The following is a 24,433-nucleotide window of genomic DNA, read 5'->3' on the forward strand; positions in this document are numbered from 1 at the left end:
CCAATAAGCAAACGGGGCTTTCCCCTTATGAAATCCTTTATGGGCGCCCTCCCCCAATTGTTAAGGGGATAAGGGGAGATTTAAATGAGATAGGCAATTTAACCCTAAGGCAGCAAATGCAGGCTCTGGGTTCTACTCTAGCCACTCTACACCGATGGGTTAAAGAACTATTGCCTGTGAGTCTGACCACAGATGCTCACTCCTTTGAGCCAGGAGATGCTGTATGGGTAAAAGAGTGGAATGTCCAACCACTCAAACCCCTTTGGAGGGGCCCATTTACTGTCATTTTGTCCACCCCTACTGCAGTAAAAGTAGCCGAGGTGGGTCCCTGGATTCACCACAGCAGAGTGAAGCCGGCATCCAGGGACTGGAAGTGCATTCCTGATCCGTCCACGCCGTGTAAGCTGACCATACGGAAGAAGCGAACTGCAACGACAGAAACTCCAATGGGAGACTACAGCCCTGCTTTATCCACTCCGGAAGCTGACTAATCTACGCACGGCAGAAGCTTGAGGAATCGCCGGTCCGGAGAAATAAATAGACTGTCGTTATTTCTTACATCTGCCTCTTACTGTAATGCACTGTCACCCCTTGTCTCTCACTATTATTGCAATTTTTGCTTTACTTCTTGCTATTGGATTGGCGGAGGTTGCCCCAGCCAGCTGGAAATGTAGCCAGAGGTTTCTGTTAGCACTCACTTTTCTCTTGTGGGTAGGATGTTTTGTTGGTATTGGTTGTTTTTAATTTGGACTCCACTTGTAAACCTGAATCTCTCATCATGCGATCCATGCATTTGCACAACCAGGTCAGGCCAAGGAATCACCCGGACCCTATTGTACCATACCCATTTCTCATGCCAGGGAAAAGTCCAAGGGACATGCATACATAACAAGACCACCTATTCCATCTGCCATTGGGGAAATCAATACACTTGCTTTGACCCACAGTACTCCCCAAATGAAGATTGGTTAGAAGTCCGATCTTACCAGGAAGAGGGGGCCTTAATTAGCCAGACACGAATTACAAACCTCAAGTGTCCGGTGTCAATACTGTTTGATGTGTGTGTGCGGTTATAGGTCTAGGCCCGGAAGCATCCGTTATACGGAAAAAAACGGGCACTTGTCATGGAGGGTCCAAAAACTCTTGATATACCATGTGGAGGCTTAGATTGGGAATGAAGATATCGCCTCAATGACAAATACATGTGTGAGGAAAATGGTTTATGTGCCTATACACCTGAGTTTCTATGTCCCAGTTGGAGCTGTGTTTCATGGGCCACTTGGAAAAAAAAGGATGCAACAGCTCTCCTTCAAAAGGGAGCTGCTAAATCAGATTGTCAGTCAAAAGCATGTAACCCTGTAAATTTCACTATCATTAATTTAGAAGACTACAAATGGCAATGGGGCATTCGAATTGGTATTCGAATTTATGGGAGAGGCAGAGACCCAGGAACTGTACTATATTTTAAGAGGATCACTGCCACCCATCCAGCCACATCCCACCAAGTTTTTCACTCCTTCTATAAGGAAATAAGAAGTAGTCCCCCCCCCCATTTCAGTCACAGCAAGGAACTTGTTTCTGGCCCTGGCAGAAACTATAGCCCAGACTCTGAAGATCTCTTCATGCTATGTATGTGGGGAGACCAACATGGGGGATCTATGGCCATGGGAGGCCAAAGAATTAGATCCCCTCGAGCCTTATGATGGAGCGAATTACCCCAGTTCTACAGCCGGGGTTTGGCTCAATCATTGGGAAGAACTGTCTTGCCCGATGGGGGTAAAAGTTCACCAACCATGTCGGAAACTTAACATGCCTGGGCCAAAGGTTTTATAATTCAACCACCTGGGAAACCCAATGGTGGGGGTCCCCAGGTCACCATGAGCCAAATCCTCGCCCCTTGTTTAACTTCTCTCATCTCTGGGAGGTCTGGGACAACATAGATGCTGCCATCGAATGGCGGGCCCCAGGGGGACTCTATTGGATATGTGGGAGAACAGCCTATACAGTACTCCCTTCAGGCTGGTCAGGGTCATGTGTGCTGGGAACTATTCGCCCATCCTTCCTCCTACTCCCACTTGCAGAAGGAGAACATCTGGGAGTTCAAATATATGGAGATAAGAAAGTTCAAAGAAAGCGGTGTGCCTTGCAAATTGGCAACTGGAAGAATAATGAATGGCCTCCCGAACGAATAATTCATTATTATGGCCCTGCTACCTGAGTACGAGGATGGGTCTTGGGGCTACCGCACCCCCATTTATGTGCTAAACCGCATAATTAGGCTACAAGCAGTTGTAGAAATTATAACCAATGAAACTGCTAGGGCTCTTAATTTACTTGCTAAGCAGCAAACCAAAATGTGCAATGCTATCTATCAAAATCGCCTGGCCTTAGATTACCTGCTTGCTTCTGAGGGTGGTGTTTGTGGAAAATTCAACCTGAGCAACTGCTGCCTACAAATAGATGATGAGGGAAAAGTCATAGAGGAGATCACAGATCGAATGAGAAAAGTTGCTCATGTCCCAGTCCAAACCTGGAATGGTTGGAACCCCAAGGAGTTATTTGGAGGATGGTTTTCATCTTTCGGGGGATTCAAAACCCTCATAGGTATTGTCCTCCTAATTCTGGGAGGATGTTTGTTCGTACCTTGCTTGGCTCCCTTGATTATACGATCAGTCTCCAGTCTCATTGAGACTATAGTTGAGAGAAAAATGACTGCTCATGTAATGATGTTATGGAAATATAAACCTCTAAGCCAGGATGATGCTCTTTGAACCAAAATAGAGGGGTCCGAGCATCAAAGAGGAGAATGTGGTAGGAACCCCTCCCTAAGGAGAAAGAAAAAAAATGAAGAAGAGAGGAGAGAAGACTTCAAGGTCACCTAGATATGGGTCCAGCTGCCTACACCCCCCATGTTCTTGTAAACTGAAACAACCTAATCAGACTGAATGTTTATGTGTGGTACCATATATGGGAGACAAAGAAATAGAAAATGTATTAAAAAAAACTATGCCATGTGATGTGGACCACTCAGTTCTTTTGGGTACGAACCCAACTGAACGGTGCTGGCACGAATAAAGTTGCTTCCTGGAAAGAAAAGCCTCGGTGTCACGACTCTCTATGCGAGAATCCTGCAACAAAACCACTGCTGCCAGTAACACCATGGATGAGTCTAATACACAGAATGTTGAATCAAAGAAGTTGGACATGAGAGTACGGAAATTTTTCAAATGGGAAAACTAATTTATGGAACAAGAAATCAGAACCATGGTTACATCTGAGGTTAGATAATGACTAGGGCAAAACAAGAGGGCTTTGCGGATCCTGGAAGTATTCCTTTCCTTTATCCGAGTGACAGGTACACTGGTGTACGCACTTTGTAAAAACGATGCAGCTGCTGCACACTTAAATGGTTTGCACATTTCTGGACATATGTTATAACTTCAATGAAAATGTCTCCTGAAAATATTTCAGTTTCTCATGGACACAAATGTGGGCAAAACCAGAAGCCTGTACAAAAAAGAGAGGTGGCTCATTAAGTCAGAGTGGTTAACTCTTTATAGGAGGGAACCAGGAAAAGTTCTCTGAAAATGTTGCCAGGGCTAGATTTTGAAAGATAAATTTTACAAGTTGGGGCGCCTGGGTGGCTTAGTCGGTTAAGCGTCCGACTTTCGCTTAGGTCATGATCTCGCGGTTCGTGGGTTCGAGCCCCGCGTCGGGCCCTGTGCTGACTGCCAGCTCGGAGCCTGGAGCCTGTTTCAGTCTGTGACTCCTTCTCTCTCTGACCCTCCCCTGCTCACGCTGTCTCTCTCTCTCTCCTAGAAATAAATAAAAACATTAAAAAAAAATTAAAAAAAAAAAAAGATAAATTTTACAAGCAGACAAAAGCAAATAAAGAAAGGAGGCATTGAAGGCAGAGGGAGCAGTATGAGCTAAAGCACAATGAGGCGTAAAATCACCTGGTGTGTTTTAGGAATCATAAACAGTTTTATACTGGAGTATTAAGTGGGGAGGGGCAGCAGGGAAAGAGATGCAGATGATAAGACCTGCCAGGTAAGCAATGACCAGGTCATTGAATGAAAATCCCTTTCATTCCAGTGAAACAGCTTGAGCTTGAACTGTAGATCTTAGCCTTTCCATGGAAATACATTCCCTTGAAACTCTAATGAAAACCTTGAGCTATCTCACTGGGAAAATGCAAAAATTTTGCATATAATTCACAATTCTTCTGATGCCCACCCATTGACTTCTGCTTATTGCATCTCAGATTAAGAATCCTATCCTTGCAAGAGATAAATGAGGATGAATTGAAGAACTTTCAACAGAACAGAGGCAGGATCAGATTTATAGTTTAGAAAGATCAGTGAATGCAATATGGAGGTTAGATTGGAAGTCAAGCCAAGGTGATCTGTAGGAACTGATTAAAATGGTAAAAGAACAAACAAGAGCTTGAACTAAGTGTCAGAGCTGAATTCTAAGGATGTTCATAGGTAGAATCATCAAGGATCTATGACTGATTACATGTGATTGAGGGAGAAGGTAGCTCCCGGATTCTCCTGTGTTTGTACCTTGAGTTAGTAGTCAGACCATCTACTAAAGAGAGGAATTAGAGAGTGTCAGGGATATTTGGTTTAAAACTGATCTTTCTCAGAAAGAAGTAGACTACACCCTAACTCATTAGGCTTCAGCTGCATTCTGATTAGTGTTGGGACCCAGGCTGCTGGCCTCAGGTAACATCCTTTGCATTTGGGCCTTAAGGCTTGGGCAAAAGCAAATCAATCTCCATGCACAAATTCACAAAGGCATTAAGGCTTTGCCTCGGGAAATGTAAGGAGATTCTGACACCCACCATCACTCCTTATCCATGTTCATGAACTAAAAGAGCCGAGTAGAGTGAGGAAGAGCACTAACGTTTGGGTCCCAGGCCTACCATGGCATTGAGCCATCATAGCTGACTATGACATTTGCAAAGATTCCTCCCTACCCTTACTTTCAGAACTGAAACACTGGTGGGCTTAGACCTTCAAAACACTTTCTTTCACTGGGTAAGGCTTACTCTGGGTTATTTGGTGGACATTTGTACCTGGTCACTGCAGATCATGCAGCAATGGATAAGAACTACCCAAGGACAGGGGACTAGTACAATCTGGCATTTTACTGAGAGTCAAGCAGTTAAAAAGAATGGGAGCAGATTTTCCAGTTCCATTTATTAAGACAATCTGAACCTTTGGAATCTGAAGTTATCACACCTGGCAGACAAGTTGAAGGCTCTAACTCATCTGATTTGAACATTAAGAGGAATGTGACCTCATTTTGAACTCCAGGGGAGTGAAACAGGATATATTGGTTAATCAGATTTACATTTTATAAAAGATCACTCTGGCTGCTTTAGAGAAAATAGAATGGAGGGAGGCAAATATGGATGCAGAAATACAAGAGGCCACTGTAATCAGTGAGGTAGGAGGTGATGGTGGCTTGAATCAGTGACTGGAGGGGATATGGGAGCAAATGGAATGGATTTAATATGTATCCCATGTAGGTTAAAAAAAAAGAGAATAAATAGAACATGGTAACTGATGGCATATGATGGCATATAAGGGGTAATAAAGGGGTAGTGAGGGAGAGAGAGGAGTTAAAGATGACTTCCAGCTTTCTGATTTGTGCACCTGGGTAGATGGTAGAACCATCTCTGCAGAAGGAACAGATGGGGAGCTAGGAGCTAGAAAGTCAATTTCATGCATGTTACATTTGTAGAGTTTATGGGACATCCAATTGATTTGCTAAGCAGATATTTGAGTCAGGTCTGGAGTTCAGAAGAGAGGTCTTAGTTAAACATTTAATGTGGGATTCATTTACATACAGATAGTAATTAAAGACATGAGGTGAGAATAAGTGAGATCTATTGAGATATTAAGGTAAAGAGAAGAGGCTTCAGGACAATATCAACATTTAAAGGTTATGTCAATGGGGAAAGGCAGTACAGGAAACTGAAAAGCGCAAGAAGAAAATCCAGAGCGTGGCATCAGAGAAATCAAAGAGACTGTTTCGAGTAGTGGACTGTGTTAAATGATTCTGAACAGTCAAGGAGCCTGGAAATTTTGTGATTTTTAGCTGAGGCGGGTTATACTAAAATATATAGTACACAAACCAATCAGAATGGCTGATAGGGGAGTTGGGTGAGGAGGACGCTTGCTGTGCCTGGCATTAACCCCTCAGCTACTAGGTGATGGGATCTAAGGAGGAGGGTCTGAGGGAGAGAGAGGATGTATTGGGGTGGGATTAGGGTAGCAGCTCTTTATAAACGTGGTACAAAAATATTCTTATAATTTGACATGAAGTACAGGGCTACATGTGTGACATGGCTGAATGTTTTCTACAGTTTTAGCAGCAAGAGATCATCTGGAACCTGGTGGAAGATCTTTCAGTGTGATGGTGGGACCCAAAGCCAAGTTCAAGTAGGTTGGGGAAGAGAAGGGGATTGGAGGGTAGAGAGAATTAATGTAGCAGCTTTTCCAAGAGTTTGTTCAGTTTTGGATCAGAGTGATGGCTGGAGGTAGAGGTGGGGAGAATTATTTTTAGCGTGTTGGTAGAGATTTGAGCACACATGAACAATAAACACAGATAAGATGGAGAGGCCACAATTAGAAGGAGGAATAACTCTTTAGTATGAAAAGGCTGGAAGGAAATAATTTTATAGATATGAAAAATGGAAGAATTCTTACAGGATAGATTACTTTGTTTCCCCCTCCTTGTGAAGTAGGAAGTGAGGGTTATTTTCTGAGAACAAGAGGATATGTAAGGGATCAGAAATTTAATAAATGTAGGCAGATGAGTGGGGTGGGGCCTAGAAATTTGCATTAGAAGTTTCTGGGTGATGTGGATGATGCTGGTTCAGGGACTACACTTTCAGAGAAAAGTACAGAGAAAGTGTATGGTAGCATCTTCATCTCCCAGTTGAACCACAGCAGAATTCCCTCACTGTGTCCCAACTCCTTCCATGCCTTCCCTGCAGTGTAATCTCTACACAGTACCGAGTGATGTTTTCCAAGGAAAGTCAGATCATTTCATTCAAAGGCTTAAAACTCTTCAGTGGCTTCTTTGGGACAAACAAACTCCCAAGTCCTCTGGAGTCTCTTCCCATGCCTTTCTTCTCTCATCTCATTCAGGTCTCTGCTCAAAAGCCACCTCCTCATGATGCCTTCTCAGAAAATGGTATGTAAAATAGTGCTGCCCTCTTCTCCCCACGCCATTGCTCCCATGAGTTTCTGTTCCCTTTCTTGGTACTTATTCTTCCTGGAAGAACTTACCATGATCCTGACATATATTATATATCTATGTGCTCAAAAACAGACACATAGATCAATGGAGCAGGACAGAGAACCCAGAAATGGACACACAACTACATGGTCAACTCATCTTTGACAAAGTGGGAAAGACTATCCAGTGGAAAAAAGGCAATCTCTTCAACAAAGATGTTGGGGAAACTGGAAAGCAACATGCACAAGACTAAAACTGTATCACTTTCTTACACAATATGCAAAATTAAATTCAAAATGGATGAAAGACCTAAATGTGAGACAGGAAACAATCAAAATCCTAGAGAACACAGGCAGCAACTTCTTTGATCTTGGCCACAGCAACTTCTTACTAGACATATCTCCAGAGGCATGAGAAACAAAAGCAAAAATGAACTATTGGGACCTCATCAAAATAAAAAGCTTCTGCATAGGGAAGAAAACAAGCAACAAAACTGAAAGGCAGCCAATGAAATGGGAGAGGATATTTGCAAATGATGTATAGGTAAAGGGTTAGTATCCAAGATATATAAAGAACTTATCAAACAACACCCAAAAAATAAGTAATCCAGTTAGTTAAGAAATGGGCAGAAGACATGAACAGGTATTTCTCCAAAGAAGACATGCAAATGGTGAAAGATACATGGAAAATGCTCAACATCACTCATCATCAGGAAAATACAGATCAAAACCACAATGAGATACCACCTCACACCTGTCAGAATGGCTAAAATTAACAACTCAAGAAACAACAGATGTTGGGGAGGTCATGGAGAAAGGGGAAACTTCTATACTGTTGGTAGGAATGCAAACTGGTGCAGCCACTCTGGAAAACAGTATGGAGTTTCCTCCAAAAGTTAAAAATAGAACTACTTTATGACCCAGCAATTGCACTACTAGGTATTTATGCAAAGAATACAAAAATACTGATTAAAATGTACCGCAATGTTTATAGCATCACTATCAACAAAAGCCAAAGCATGGAAAGAGCCCAAATGTCCATCAACTGATGAATGGATAAAGGAGGTGTGTTTTATATACATAGTGAAATATTACTCAACCATGAAAAAGAATGAAATCTTGCCATTTGCAATGATGTGGATGGAGCAAGAGTGTATTATGCTAAGCAAAATAAGTTAGCCAGAGAAAGACAAAGACCATATGATTTCACTCACATGTGGAATTTAAGAAACAAAATAGATAAACATAGGAGAAGGGAAGGAAAAATAAAATAATATAAAAAAAAGAGAGGGAGGCAAGCCATAAGGGACTCATAACTATAGAGAACTGAGGGTTGCAGGAGGAGGGTGGTGGGGGATGGGCTAGATATATGGTGAGCCTTAAGGAAGGCACTTGTGATGAGCACTGGGTTTTATATATAAGTGATGAATCACTAAATTCTACAACTAAATTGGCTAACTTGAATTTAAATAAAATCTTGGAAGAAAATAAATAAATAAATTTCTATGCGCCTTATTTTCTCATCCCCATCCACCCTCTGATAGAAAATATACTCCACAAGGCCAAGGCCATGATCTGACATGTTCATTTTGCATCTTTAGTGCCTATAAAAAGTACTGGACATGAAGTTGATGCTTATTCAATATCTGATTTATTGATGGTGATGTCAACGATGATTGGATTTTGCCAGAGTAAAGGCAGAAGGTCAGAAAGACAAAGTAAATGAAGATATATACAAAAGACTGAAATGATAGGCCATCCAATCAAAGCTGGGAAAGGAACAAAGGAAGTGATTATATGAGGGGAGTTAAAAGGGGAAGCTTTGGAATTAGGTATCCCAAAGAGGTTAGAGAATGGTCATAATGGGAATAGCTGACCAGACAAACTATATTGCAAGAATTTGTGGTCAGGAGTGGGATGCTTGTGATTTTAGAGGGAAAGTAGTTTCAAGGGGTACAGATTCTGTGTGTGCTGTGGGAGTCAGTGTTAAAAGACAAAGGAGAAGGTCCTTGGAGATAAAGTAGTCAAGAAATTGAGAGGCTCAGGTGTTTGTTCACCAGCACAATGGACTTCAAAGTGACCCAGGATAAGCCTGGTACAGAAGACTTGAATGATGAGAAGAGGAAAGGATGATATAACCACAGGGCATAAGCTTCAATGGAGTAGGTGTTTTTATAAGAGTGTGCAGAAGTAGAAATACTGAGGAAGAGAGACAAGGACCTGCCCTGCCATAAATAGATATAAGGGCCTATCCACCACCACAGAGGGCCACTCTAGAAGACAATGGGCTTCAATTAATGCGAGGAGGTATGGAGAAAGTTCCTGGAAGATGTGGAGAATGAAGGGCCATTTGCCGATCACAGAGCAGCTGCTCCAAAAGGTACATTGGAGGGCAGTGGGGGGAGGGGGTACTGATTCAGGAACAAGAAAATATGGAGTATTACGGGGATGGTATTCTAATGCAGTCAAGCTCAGACTTTAATGTGCGTGAGAATCACAGGGGAGGGCTTGTTATAACACACACCGCGAGGACCCGCTTCCAGAGTGTATGATTGCGTGGATCTGGTGGGGCCTGAGAATTTGTATTACAAGTTGTATTATTAGTGATGTGGATGCTCTGATCCAAGTATCACACTTTCAGACCACGGAGGTAATGGAAAACCAGTGACTAATGCGGCAAGGAAAATCGGGATGAGAGTGCAGAGTGGATTAATCCTGGAGGGTGTCAGATTCTGGGTTAATGGACAGAGGGGTTGGCTCCATTCCCTCTAGGTGGCATCAGCTTGACACCAGCAGCCCTCAGTATGTTCATTTTGGGCTGGTGTGAAGGTCTGGTCTTAATTCAAATGATGTCAGCTCAGTCTCTTAGAATATGCCACAGAGCCCAGAAACCTTTATTATGGATGACCTCTTTCAGGAGCCCAGCACAAAGCAGTGCTACCTTGTGAACTGAAGGGTATTTATACTAAGTTCAGTAAAATTGGAGGCTGGCCTAAAACTGCATCACTGTGGAATTGTTGGGGCTTGGATTGTGAAGTCTTGGCCATGATATAATCAGATGTCTGGCTCCACTAAGAACTAGTGATAGTGCCTGAGACATCCAAGGACTGCCAGGCATAGACAACTGGATCAGAACAATAGTGACATAGAACTGCCAACAGCTCTTAGATCTCAGGCTTCACAAGCTGGTTTACATAAATGAAGTCACAATATCCCAATACCAATACCCCTAATGTACCAATATGCCTAATCTTTTAAAAAAAATTTTAGTGTTTTTTTCTTGAGACGGTGGGGGGGGTGGGAGGAGCAGAGAAAGAGGGAGACACAGAATTTGAAGCAGACTCCAGGCTCTGAGCTGTTATTTGTACTGGGCCTGATGCAGGGTTCGAACACATAAACAGCAAGAACATGACCTAAGCCAAAGTCGGATGCTCAACCGACTGAGCCATTCAGGTACCCCACAAAACCCTAATTTTGATGCTCAAAGACCTTACCTAATTGACTAGCAGGGATTCAAATTGATCCAAGGTTTTCCTGAAAATATTTGGGGAAAGTTAGAGAACTAAAATTTGAAGTAACCTCATTGATACTTTACTTGAATTCTGGGACTATTTTTGCATCCTAACTCCAGAATCTCAAAGCACCAAGCCCTAAGGTAGTTGATCTGAAGCTGTTATGGTATCTCTCAGATTTCTCTCCCTCCTAACATTTATCAAGTTCCGAGGGAAAATCACACATGTTTGTGAATCACTCCTGGCCATCATTTGCTGCTAGCCTGTTAGTAGAGGGAGAAGTCACATGTGTCCTTCCAGGCAGAAACACTAGCCTATGAGTCAGAATTAAGCTGGAAGATCCATCTGAACAGAATGGAGGAACTACAGTAGAGAAAGGAGTGGCACTTTGAATCAGAGTCCAACCAACTCTTTGGGGATTGCAAGTGGAATTCCCATTCTGGCACCAATGTCCTAAAGGGGTTATAAAGAATCCTATAGGGTCTTCAGAAGAGGCTAATGACCCAAAGTTGCCCTAACTTAACATATTAGTCCCCAAGAAAAGAGCAAAATCCCACTTCTGTTACTTCTCAAGATGAGACTGAATTTAATTGGCTGTAGGAACAAAGTAGAGGTGCCCATAAATATCCGTGTGTAGTCTGGCTCTGGTAAAGGCAGGTGAGCCCTTACAGAGCCACGGACCTATCAGGACATGAAGTATCTGTCTGGTAAGTCCTTAGAAGGTCTAACAGTGTTGTGACATGTACCTTCTGGGCATGCTAAAGTTAACTGGAAATTAGGGCAAGTAAGCACAGCTTGGCAACAAAACTTGAACATGCTCCCAGAGGTTCTCCACTGTGGGGTTTAGGGGATTGGAAATCCATTCATTCGAATAAATATTTATGACTGCACATCAGAATCACCAGGGGCATTTTTCCCCCCAAATATACACGTTCTTTTAAATTTACTTTGCATGGTCCTTCAGAGGCTATTTCTTTCTTCCTACACACTATGCCTAAAATTTAGGTAACATAAAAAAAGATGAATGAGTGGACTTGTACAGGACTACATATCAAACTGGATTGTTTTCCCGAAGTCCTAGGTAACCTGCTCTCCTCAAATATCCTCAATAACTTTTCAGCAGAAACCATTAATGAAGCAATTCCTAATTTTACTTTATATTATTTTTAAGTTTATTTATTTATTTTGAGAGAGAGGGAAAGAGAGAGAACATGCACAAGTGAGCAGGGGAGGGGCAGAGAGGGACAGAGAGAGAGAGAGAGAGAGAGAGAGAGAGCGCACCCCAAGCAAGCTCTGCACTGTCAACACGGAGCCCAATGCAGCGCTCAAACCCCAGACCATAAGATCATGATCTGAGCTGAGACCAAAAGTCAAATGCCCAAGTGACTGAGCCATTGAGGCGCCCCACAATTCCTAATTTTAGAGAAAATTTTAAAGAAATAAACTCTGAGTAAAGCTGGATGCTTTCTTAGACTTAAAAATCTAGTATGAAGCACTGCTAATCTAATTCTGATTGAAAGTCCGCAATGGAAATAATTCTGGCTACCTTTCATGATACGCCAAGCACTTTATCCGTATTCTTATCTAACCTGTACAATAATACAGTGAGGCAGGCATTATTTTACCAATATAAGAGAATGGAGACTCAGAGAATTTAAGTGACTTAGCTAAGATCTAGAGCTACAATTTAGTTTCTGAGGTTTTGTCTATGGTTGGGCCTAAAATTTAGAGGGTAAAAAACCAGTTCTTTAAAAAGACCATACATTTTAAAGTACCTTCCTTGTTTAGGAAACATTCTCTACCCTTAGTTCCCTACTTCTGATTTGGTGGCAAACTTCCCCGTATGCTGGGACATTGCCCTTTGGCAACCTACCAAGATGTGTCTGTGTGAGAACCTTCAATCTCCCTCCACTTCCGTTTTAAGGATGAATGTCATGCCCTTTGCCATGGTGCTAAATTTGAACCCAACTTAATACTCATCTTTAATGACCAGGCAAAATGCTTTTTTTCCTTCTCTTCTTCCTCTTTTCCCCTCCCCTTTTCCTTTTTAAAATTAAGCTTCTGCTCTTTTTCTAGAAAATAAATCTCATCTGACACTAAAACTTCACTTAGAGCCAAAAGCCTACTGGGACTTGGGGTATTAGCACAGCTTGGCTCCTGAAGCTGAAAGTCAGCCTGACCTGCTTGAGCCTGAAGCCTTTCGCATGTGCCCCTGGATGCCACCTGCTCACTCAGCTGAAGCTGTGCTGTGTGCAGAGAAGTTTCTGCTCAACATATCACCCGGGGACTAGGTCTCACTGCCTGCTGAGGCCAGACTTTATGCCTAGGTGTTCTACATCAGGATCACCCTGAATTCCCTCTGCCGCAGCAAACCAGCATCACCAACTCCATCATTCTCTTGGAGACTTGCCTTTAAGGAAGTTGAGCCAGGGCCTTCTCATTCACTCAGGACATCATTGTCTTCTCCATGATGCCTAAGCGAGCTCACTGCTTCCTGCTCTTTGCATCTTCATGGGCAGTTGTATCATAATGATTTTTTTTTTTTTTTACAAATAGTTTATTGTCAAATTAGTTTCTACATAACACTCAGTGCTCATCCCCAAAGTGCCCTCCTCTCATAATGATTTTTTTATATTTCCTCTCACAGGAATCAAAGGGTCACCCAAGTCCCCTCTGGTAGATTTTAATAACTTCCAATTTCAGAGTAAAAGGATTGAGGACTTGGTTTTTTCCATAAGGATATAACCCCAGGAAGGTACATTGAGATGAGGCAAGCCAAACAGTGCTGGTGAATGTTCAACAACTTTGCTTTCTGGGAAAAAGCGTGTGTGCATGCACGTGTGTGTGTGCGCGCGTATGTGTATGTGGTTTGTGTGTACTTTATATTTTATCACTATAAAAGATGAATAGATATAACATACAATAATATATATAACATTTTTTATTTTAAATTCTATATAGCAATTGATTGTTACAAAATGCTTTTGTTGGGGCACCTGGTAGGTTTGGCCCGAACTCTTGATTTGACCTCAGGTCACGATCTCATGGTTCATGGATTTGAGCCTCATGTGAGGTCTTTGCTGACAGCATGGGGCCTGCTTGGGAGTCTCTCTCTCCGTCTGTTTCTGCCCCTCCCCCCACTTGTACCCCTCCTCAAAACAAATAAACTTAAGAAAAAAGAATTTAAAAATGCTTTTGTTGTTCAGCATCACTTCCACTGAATTGTATTGGGTAAAGCAAGCAGAAGGGTCAGCCAAGATCCACAGTGGGAGGGGAATATGGAGGGCGTGGCTACTAGAAAAAGTGGTTCATTGGAGCCATCTTTGGAGACTAGTTACCATCCCTTCTAATGCTAACATTCCATGACTTATTTCCATCCCAGCCTCTCCACTCAGCACCACTTCCATATGTTGGCAGATGGGGAATCTCACATTTGTTATTTAATGTATGATTTTCATATATCTCACTTAGTGGTTGCATTAGAGTGAAATACATGTGTTCATTCATGTGTATTTACTTGTACTGAGAGGAGAGTTAAAAAGATACTCTTAAAATTTGACTTCATTTTTCATTTTGTGTTTATGTTGATCTATTTTATTATCTTGTGGGGTACCAGAAGAAAAGCTCAAAAAATATATATAGGAACTGAGAAAAATCTTAGACTAAAATATGTAAGCATATGTATGCAGTCGTGTTTATAGGTATGTGTGTGTGTGTGTGTGCATGTTGTGTGTAAAGTCATTCCATCCAAGGGAGTTGTCATTTGTTTTAGCTTTTGGAGTTCCCTTTGGAGCTGACACCTTGGTTTTGGGAAACTCAGCACAATGGACTCCTTATTTATTGCTATATGAGGCAAACATTTACCCAGTGGTCTCCAAGAAAGCTATGCAGTTCACCTTAAATCTGTATGCTGATGCCGCAGACTGAGACTTTGTGTTCTGTCTAGTAATGTAAATTGAGCTTGTCTTTAGCCAGCCTGTGACTTTGAAGAAGAAGGAGAAATAGCTTTCTAAAATTTTAGTAATTTCAGGGGTGGCTGGGTGGCTCAGTCAGTTAAGCATCTGGCTCTTGGTTTTGGCTCAGGTCATGATCTGATGGTTTGTGGGTTCAAGCCGCGTACTGGGCTCTGCACTGACAGTATGGAGCCTGCTTGGGATTCTCTCTCTCCCTCTCTCTTAGCCCTCCCCTGCTCATGTTCTCTCTCTCTCAAAATAAATAAATGAAGTTTAAAAAAAATGGACTATCATGGTTGCCTCATCTGTGTGGTGGGGTCTGCCTTTAGTTTAGAAGAATTTAAGGATAATGACTGTTTCCCTGCTTGGAGCAAATACTTCCAGGTTGAGCAAGTGGTGGACCTTAGAACCTTCCTGACCAAGCTCTCCTAAGTAATTGCCAAGGGAACTGGTGAGGGTGAATCAGTTCTTCCCAGGGTTCCCCTGGCTGATGAGTTTCCAGGGTTTTTGATAAACGGCATGTACCACAGGGATCATGGAGAATGGGCTTCTGTGAGGGAGAATTTCAGGAGAAGGAGGCATTTGCCATAAGACCAAGTCTTTTTGTTGTTGTTGTTGTAATTGTTGATGATGATGATGATGATGTTGTTGCCCAAGGTTTATTGAAGATGTTATAGCCAGGCAGGAAGGTTCCAACTGCCCCACATGGTGTTTTGAAATTCATCCCAACCGTAGGCTGAGTGACTTGCGGGTTGGACAGACTACCAAAGTCCAAGGCTTTCAACATTTCCTTGGTGTCGGGATCTACTTCAATGATCTCTTGATCCAGGGCTGAGACCTCAGGTACATAATTATCCCTCCTTTCTCTCTCCTCCACCCTCAGCTTGATGGAGATACCTCACCCTGGGCCTGTCTGTATCCACTTCATCAGATGTGTGGCATCCTGCTAACTTGTTGTGAAGTTTCTTGCTGGGAATAATGGTGATCTCCTCTCACATGCCTGTGTTGGCGTAGAAGTCATTGTCCAAGTGTGTGTAGTATGTTTCAGTAATGACCTGGGCCACCTTCTTCATGGTCCTGGCCCGAACGTGGCTTGTGTTGGCAGGTATGGTAAAAGAGCCCAAGGTCTTAATATTTGACCATTGCAAGATGTGTCTATGTTATATTGCAAACTAGTGAAGTGAAATATTTCAGATCTATTTTAGACTTAATCTTTTCTGTCATTAAAATTTGTGTATTTTAATTAAGCCCAAGCAGAATTCCATTTGCAATGGCATATTGAATATCTTTGTAATTAACAATACCAACCCAGGTAGATAGGCTTCCTTTATGTTAAAAAAAAAAAAAACTTTTCATTTTGAAATAATTAAAGATTCATAGGAAGTTGCAAAAATAGTACATAGAGGTCTTTTGTACCCTTCACTCAGTTTACCCCATGACATCATCTTACATAACAAGATATGTATTTCATTAAATTCTCTATTTTATGTTATAAACAGATAAAAATAATCTTTTTTTCCCATTCTTAAAAATGTATTTTAACCTTTTGTTCTGAATTCAGTCCCTCTCCTGAGCTGCACTCCTTCGAATTCTAACTCTCTATCCTCAGGGGTGATATTCAAAATATGAAAAGATATATAAAAACTCACTTTGCCTTGGGAATGACTAATCAGAACAGCAGCCTGGCTCCAACAACTAGAACAGAGTTCTGGATACTCGTGCATTAATCTTTTAGTTTCTAGATCATGGGAATGTCTGAGTGAATGTAGCAGGGGAGGTGGCTATTGATCAATGACATAAAAATATTTCAGTGTTTGGACCACCATGCCGGCTTGGACCATCAGCTCAACATCAGCCCACATTTCCCTGTAGTACACTTGTCACATTGCTTGGTAGCCATAGGATTATTTTTACTTGTCCCCTGTCCCCTCCCACTCTAATACATTGTCAGATCTTTGAAAGCAAAGACTTTGTGCTTCGTTTGTAGAACTGCAGAGCCCAGCATGATACCTAGCTCAATACTTGACAAATGACTAATCCATAAACGAAATTTAGGTTCTAGTCCTGGGCCTATCCTTAAGCTAGTTGTGTGACCTTAGGCAGGTGACACTCCGGTCTCAGAATCTTCTTCTGTAAAACAAGATTGTTAAACCTTCTCCTTCCCTTTAAATCTTTATAGGGAGTTTGTAAGAATTTCAAGATATGCAAGAGTAAGGAAAGACTGATGGTAAAATAAAAAATTCCATTTTGGCAATTATCTGAGTGCCTATTATATGCAAAATACATAATTTTTAAAAGTCTGGAGGGAAAAGAAAAATGGATAAACAGTATTCATCATGAGGAAATCACTGTCTAGTGAAAAGCATCTTCTGTAATACCATAATACCAGAGAGAATGATTTAAGCACTATAATAGGCACACAAATAAGGCATTTACTTCAGAAATACAGAGAAAAGAGCAATACATTCTAATTGCCATATTGATATAACTTCATGACATTTGTAACCAGTCTCTTTCCCCAATTCTGAGATTTGATTAATGTTGATATATAATCTTGGATGAATAAATAATATTTTAAAGCCATTGTTATGTCTAGCATGTAGTAAATCATTTTAAGTGTTAGAATGCTGTTATTCTTTGAGCTGCTACGATTAGCAGTCTGCTAATATTTATGTGCACTGGGCAGTCAAGTAACTGGCCACACCCAGGTTTTTCAACTCCAAAGCTCCTGTTCTTAATGACCATTTAAAAATAAGGTATTCCACACCACTTTTAACCACAAATTGAAACAACTTTCCCTGATATTAATAACAGAAGAGTAATATTAGTAAATGGGGTGGGCTGGCACAAATCTTCCAGGACAGATTTTTAGCCACTCAAAAAGATTTTATTAGATATAACACTTTGAAACTGTGAGTTTAGTTTGAAAATAACTTTCTCAGGGTATGTCAGAAGTATTTTTCCCCATCCTTTACTGCCAGCTGTAGATTTACTTCCTCTCAGCTCCAATTCAACCTTTTGGCCTGTTCTGTGAAAATGGGGATGGGCCTTTAACATTTGTCCTTTGCCAGCTGACACTGGAACTTTGTCAGTAGAGGGTGCTGGAGGGACATTCCAGGAGGAAAGAAAGGGTTTCATTTCTTAGTTCCTACAGCAAACTTGAGTACCTGTGTCTTCCTTCAACACCAGGCTGCGGCAGCACATGTCATTTCCCCAGTGCCCAGCTCCTGTCGTATGACAGTCTTCTCTGGTGTCCTTTCTCTGCAGTGCCCCATGGCCCAGCAGCCAGACTCCCCTGGTCCCACCTCAGGTAGTTTTACAAGCGTGTGCACTGCAGGGAGCAGATTTATTGTGTTTTTTTCAGGTGTAGCACCACAGAGACTTCTTTACCATCCAGTGAGCCATGGCCATGCCCTCTCCAGTATGATCTCAACCTTAGGAGCCATGGGGGCTCTTCCTTCTATGCTCTAACTCAACCTTAGGGGTAATCACTATTAGATATAATATAGGTAATAGAACTGCTATTAGAGATCTGCTATTTTTATATTCTTTAGAGTTCTCTTTACTTCTAACTAACTCATAATTCATCACTCCGAACTCACGTTATAGTTAATAATTCTATATATTGAACTTTCCTTGTTATAATGGCGGTATGATTTCTCTCCCCTGATTATACCCTGACTGATATACCTTGGTATAGATCATAACTTATATCTTGCTACCTTACCTCTCAGTCAACTCCAAATAGAGAAACAAGGGCATTCCGTGTTAATGCCCTTTTGGCATCTGAATTATCCTGAGGATTTGCTTCTCCCATATTACTTCCCCTCCCACCAAATTCTCCTTGAGACTCTATACTCTAGTCTCACAAATTATGATGCTGATCTATAGACAGATCGCATTCTTTTATACCCTTGCAAACCCAAGTTTGTCTGTTTAGAATCTCTCCTTCCCGTAACGTCCTTGAAGATACCCTACTTATCCTTCAAGACTCCGCCCCAATATGATCCTTCTGAAGCTTCTTTGTCAGAGTTATTCACATATCTCTATTTTAGCACTTAGCACATAGTATTTTATTTCTCCAATATTTATTTTCTTCATTAGACTATAAACTTCTCGAAGACAGGGATTCCCTCCTGTTTCTCTTTACTCTCGTAGCTCCTGGGACAGCGCCTAGCACATAGCAGGACATCAGTACATGTTTGTCAAATGAATCAATTTGTTTACATATGATGCAAGAGATAACACAACTTCAAAGCCATGATCATGACATGGAGATCTGGGCATCAGTCTCTGCCCATTCTCTGCTGTGGAATCTGCCCATTTTAGAATCGGTGGCATTCCTAGTGTACCCCCTTGGAGCTCGACTCATGCTACATCTCGGATTCACCTTTGGCCTTAAGACAATTGTTCAAGTCACTATCTTGTTCAAACCTCACAACTTTGGCAAGTCATTCAGGACCCTCCAAGCTTCTCTTCAGTCTCCCTTTCCAGCTCTTGTCTCGCCCCGCCCCCATCTATTTTACTGACCACAATCTAGCACACACACTGACAGTGCCAAAGTGACAGAAGCCGGGAGACTTCAGTCCTTTCTTCCAAAGCGGAGCTCTCTGGCAAACTTCTAATCAGAAAGAAATGGTCCTGGGGTTTCATATAATTAATGCGGAAGTACATGTGTTGCTAAGCAATGTTTGTTTTTCTGCTTTCGTCTCCTGGCGAGCAGGAAATATTGGCTACAGTTTCTCTATGCCCCAGAGACTTTGAACCAGCCTCTTTGGCTTTCCCATTAGTAACTAACATTATTAGCGGTAGACTTTATCCTTCAGTGTGGCCCTGAAAGAGTTCAAGTCCTGGCCCTGACATTGCCACCTGCGTGAGCACAGGCAAGTGTCTTAATTCTTCTAACCATCTAGAAAATAGGTACAACAATAAGAATGGTAGCTACTGGAAGAAAATTAGATGGTGCGTATAAATTACCCAGTACAATACCTGTATGGAACAAACACCTAGCTGAGAGTTCACTGTCATTTTCCACCAAGGACCACCTGATCTGGAAATCATAAAAGAATAGAAGCTGCTTCCATCAAGGTGGGATGCCTCCACACTCCTGCAGGGGGGAAAAAGCCCTCTTAGAGGACTATGGCAGAGGTGGATTTTGAACAACTGAGTGACCTGTCCAGGGACCCTTGGGATACTCAGAATCCAAGTGGGTCAGGCGTGCAGTCCTCATTACTACTCTTCAGAGGAAGAGGGTCTCTTGTAATACTCCCACTGAAGGGAAAACAAACTGTTCCCCTAGATGTCCTACTACTTCCTTGCATCTAGTTGCCTTCAATTGCACTCGGTGCCCATTGGAAAGACCATGGTGACTAAGGAGCCTAGGGTGGATTAAGCCAGTCACAGTCCGTCTAAGATGGAGCTGGGGTCAATCCCACCCAAACCACATGGCTGGTGATGGGGGTGGGGTGCTTCCCTTCCTGGCTATCACCAGGAGAGGAAATGTCCATTGCAAACACTTTGTCCTGCCCTTCACCTCCTGCCAGAATTTCCCACCTACCATCACCAATAGTGATTTCATACCTATTTCTAGCTCATCCATATTCCAGCAGGCTCTTCTCCCTTGCCAGTATTCTGGCCTCATTCTCCACTGCTTTTCATATAATGATGGGACAATGAAACATGGAGAACCACTCACCCTACGAGTTTAGGTTTTCAACGACTTGGAAACGAAGGGGTCCAGCAGTGAATTTGAAATATAACTGGAGTTGTTGAGTCACTATGTGCCCCGAAACTCAGCTTTGACAGTCTCACTACCTGCAACAGAAAAGTCAACTTTGGAATCTAAAATCAACTTCAGACTTTACACAAGCGAAGTCTCATGGATGTGGCCTTAATCCCATTGCACACTAGCCTAACACCTGAAAACAAAAAGCAGTTTGCAGTTTTACTAAGAATGTGTATGCTGTTACGTGAATTGAGCTGGTCTTCTGCTAATCTTTTCAAAGCCACAGAGTTCTCTGGAACAAGGGACTTATTTTTGGCTACTCTGATATGCTTATCGCATGCTGTCTCTTTGATTCCAGGGTTTGTTTCTTAAAAGCTTTTCTCTCCAGGTGCCTGGGAGATTTCGTCATTAAGCATCTGACTACAGCTCAGGCCATGATCTCACAGTTTGTGAGTTTGAGCCCCACTTCAGGTGAGCTTGTGCCCCGCTTTGGGTAAAAACACAAGCCCTGGGTGAGCCCCACTTCTCTCTCTCTCTCTCTCTGCTCTCTTTGCCCCTCGCTCACTTGCGCCCTCTCTCTTTCTCTCAAAAACAAAAACAAACACAAACACAAACAAGTTTCCCCTGAAAACTATAACAATTAGGAATCTTCAAGGAAAGAATCAAATTATACTTTCATATTAATTTCTAAAATTGCTTTAAAAATGAAAACAAATGAACATAAGCAATACTGATGAGCATCAGTTTTAAGAATTTTCACTTGGCCTTTTTTTTTTTTAGGTTTATTTTTGAGAGAGAGACAGAGCATGAACGGAGGAGGAGCAGAAAGACACACACACACACACACACTCTCTCTCTCTCTCCAAAGCAGGCTCCAGGCTCCAAGCTATCAGCACGGGGCCTGACACGGGGCTCAAACTCACCAACCATGAGATCCTGACCTGAGTGGAAGTCAGACGCTTAACTGACTGAGCCACTCAGGTGCCCCTCATTTGATCTTTTAAAGGTGTGTGGCCATTTCTGCTGCTTTCTCTCAATTAGCCACATCTGATGGCTATAACGTAGCCATAATGGCTCAGTGGTGACAGCACACTTTAACTGCAGGCAAAGCATCCAAAAGGGAGTGAGTACACAGAATCTCAAATGCTAATTGAGCAAAACCTAAACAAATGGTAATATTATTATTTACTCCCAAAGTTTAGGTACCTTGAACCATGTATACTTTAGAAAACTACAGCATCTTATGATGTAACATTTTGTAACTTCGTGGGATGACAACTTTCTAGTCCAGTCCAGTCAGTCTGATTTCAGTGTTGTGACCATTAAAGAGAGAGGCCTTATCTGATCATATACTTTACGTATTTCTTTTTTTTTTTTTAATATTTTTATTTATTTCTAGGAGAGAGAGAGAGACAGCGTGAACAGGGGAGGGTCAGAGAGAGAGGGAGTCACAGACTGAAACAGGCTCCAGGCTCTGAGCTGGCAGTCAGCACATAGCCCGACGCGGGGCTCGAACCCACGAACCGCGAGACCATGACCTAAGCGAAAGTCGGGCGCTTAACCGACTAAGCCACCCAGGCGCCCCCACTTTACGTATTTCATATATATTACATATTACATATCATATATATTATATATACATACACACTCATTCGCTGTTTTTTCTCCAAATCTATAATAGGTAAGAGTTAAAATTTTCATTTCAGCATATATTTCCTATTGAAGTTGACAAATGAAGGAATGTATAGTTTCTTTTATTCTGTAAAATTTAACCTTTTAAAAAACACATTTATTGGGGAGCCTGGGTGGCTCAGGCGGTTGAGCGTCCGACTCCGGCTCAGAGCATGACCTCACAATCTGGTAGTTGGAGCCCTGCGTGGGGCTCTGTGCTGACCGCTCAGACCCTGGAGCCTGCTTCAGATTCTGTGTCTCCCTCTTTCTCTGACCCTTCCCTGCTTGTGCTTTGTCTCTCTCTCTCTAGCTCTTGAAAATAAATAAACATTAATTTTTAATAAAAATAAAAACACATTTATCAAAGTATAAATGGCACACAATAAACGGCACATATTTAGAGTATCCAAATTTTCTATGCTTTGGCACATGTGTACACACTTGTGAGACCATCACCACTAAACAAGATAGTGGACGTATCCATTACCCCCCAAAAGTTTCCTCAGGCCCCTTTTGTAATCCCCTCCGTGCACCCTCATCCGAAGTAACCACTGATCTGCTTTCTGTCATCACAAAGTTGAATCAAACAGGCTCCTACAAAATGTATGCTTTCGTATCTGGTTTCCTTTGCTCAGCATAATTATTTTGAGATTCATCCATGAAGTATTTCACTGTGTCTCACTGCTGAGTAGTGAGGAACATAGACTATTTCATATCTGCTTTTGCAATTCATAAAATAGAAGTTTGTTAATTATGTTGTCGTTCATTGCCCATATCTAAATGCATTAAATGGATGCCTGAAATGCACTAAATATGAGGCCTTCTAACTCTGTTACAACTCCTGGGTTGCCAGGTTTACCTGTGACTTTAATTAAGTTGTGTTAATATTATAAATTGCATGCATTCGGAGAAAGTTTGACATTGATTTGAATTGCAAAATCATCGAATCCCATGACAAGGGTGAGCTTTGGAGATTATGCCACCTACCTCTTTATTGTATGGATGAAGACCTGGGTGCCCAGAGTGGTACATGGTCCATCTGAGGTCACAGAGCAGGCTTCGTTCAGCAATATGATGGCGGCTGATGGAGGCTTGAGGCAGAGGATTTGGTCCATTCTTCCCCGTGTTGCCAGGCTTTCTTTCATCATTCCTGGCTGCAGGCTGCTGACTCTCTGCCTCATCCTCTGTTTGGTCTCAGGAGTCCTCCCCCCCCCCCCCCCTACGCCACGCCAGTGTACCACCAACCTCTGGGACAGGGTGAGTTGCTTCGCTCCAGGATGACAGGCTTAGTGCAGCCCCTCCGTGCTAGAGAGCAGCTCAGGAAACCTAAAGTTCAAGACTGCCTCTGCCTGATCAAGGCGAGCTGCCAAATTTAATGCGTGTGTGTGATCTCCTTGTTGCTTTAGAGCAGCCGCCAAGGTGTTTCCCTCCCAGAGACCCAGACAACAGGGCAAAAGGTTCCAGCTGAAGCCTAGTGAGAGAAAACTAGGACTCACACTGAAAAACTTGAATTGCCTCCTTTTCTTTTTCCTTCCTATGATACCTCTGCAGCCAAGAAAAGGCAGGCTTTCCTCCTTATATGGGACTTCCTATATGGAACTCTACAAGCCTGGACCCTGATAAATAAAGATGGAGACAAAGGAAGATATGCAATCCTCCCCTAATAGTCTGACTTGCAAAGCTGGAGTGGTGCAGAAAGATCGTATTTTCAAGTGCCAGAAGCCAGATGCCCGCTCTGCATTCCTCCATAAGTTTTTTTTAATGTTTATTTATTTTGAGAGAGAGGGAGAGAGAGAGAGAGCAAGCACGTGGGCAGTGGAGGGGCGGTGGGGGGCGGGCAGAGAAAGAGAGAGAATCCCAAGCAGGCTCCACTCTTCGCACAGAACCCAACACAGGGCTTGATCTTGTGATCTGAGCCAAAATCAAGAGTCAAATGTTTAACCAACTGAGCCACACGGGCACCTCTGCTATTAACAGGTTTTGTTTTTTTTTAATTCTTTATGTTTATTTTTGAGAGAGAGAGAGAGAGGAGCAGAGAGAGAGGGAGACACGATTGGAAGTGGGCTCTGTGCTGACATCAGACAGCCCCGATGCAAGGCTCAAACTGAAAAACCAGGAGATCATGACCTGAGCTGATGTGGGACAGTTAACCAACTGAACCACTCAGATGTCCCTGTAACAATTGTAATCTCCCTAGGTAGAAGGATGCTTCAGGGAGACTAGGGGGAAGATCATGTGCTCTGACAACCTAAATATAAAAACACATTGATGATTTTCAAACTGTAGTTTTACCTCCATTCCACTTGCTACCAAAGTGTC

General features: G+C 42.3%; 1 pseudogene; it reads right to left on the minus strand.

The window, feature by feature from the left end:
- Positions 1–334: 334 nt before the first annotated feature.
- Positions 335–18,480, minus strand: LOC120232565 (annotated as a pseudogene).
- Positions 18,481–24,433: the final 5,953 nt, after the last annotated feature.

Source organism: Hyaena hyaena, unplaced genomic scaffold (assembly GCF_003009895.1).
Source record: "Hyaena hyaena isolate Hyena2069 unplaced genomic scaffold, ASM300989v1 scaffold_74, whole genome shotgun sequence".
Classification (NCBI taxonomy): domain Eukaryota; kingdom Metazoa; phylum Chordata; class Mammalia; order Carnivora; family Hyaenidae; genus Hyaena; species Hyaena hyaena.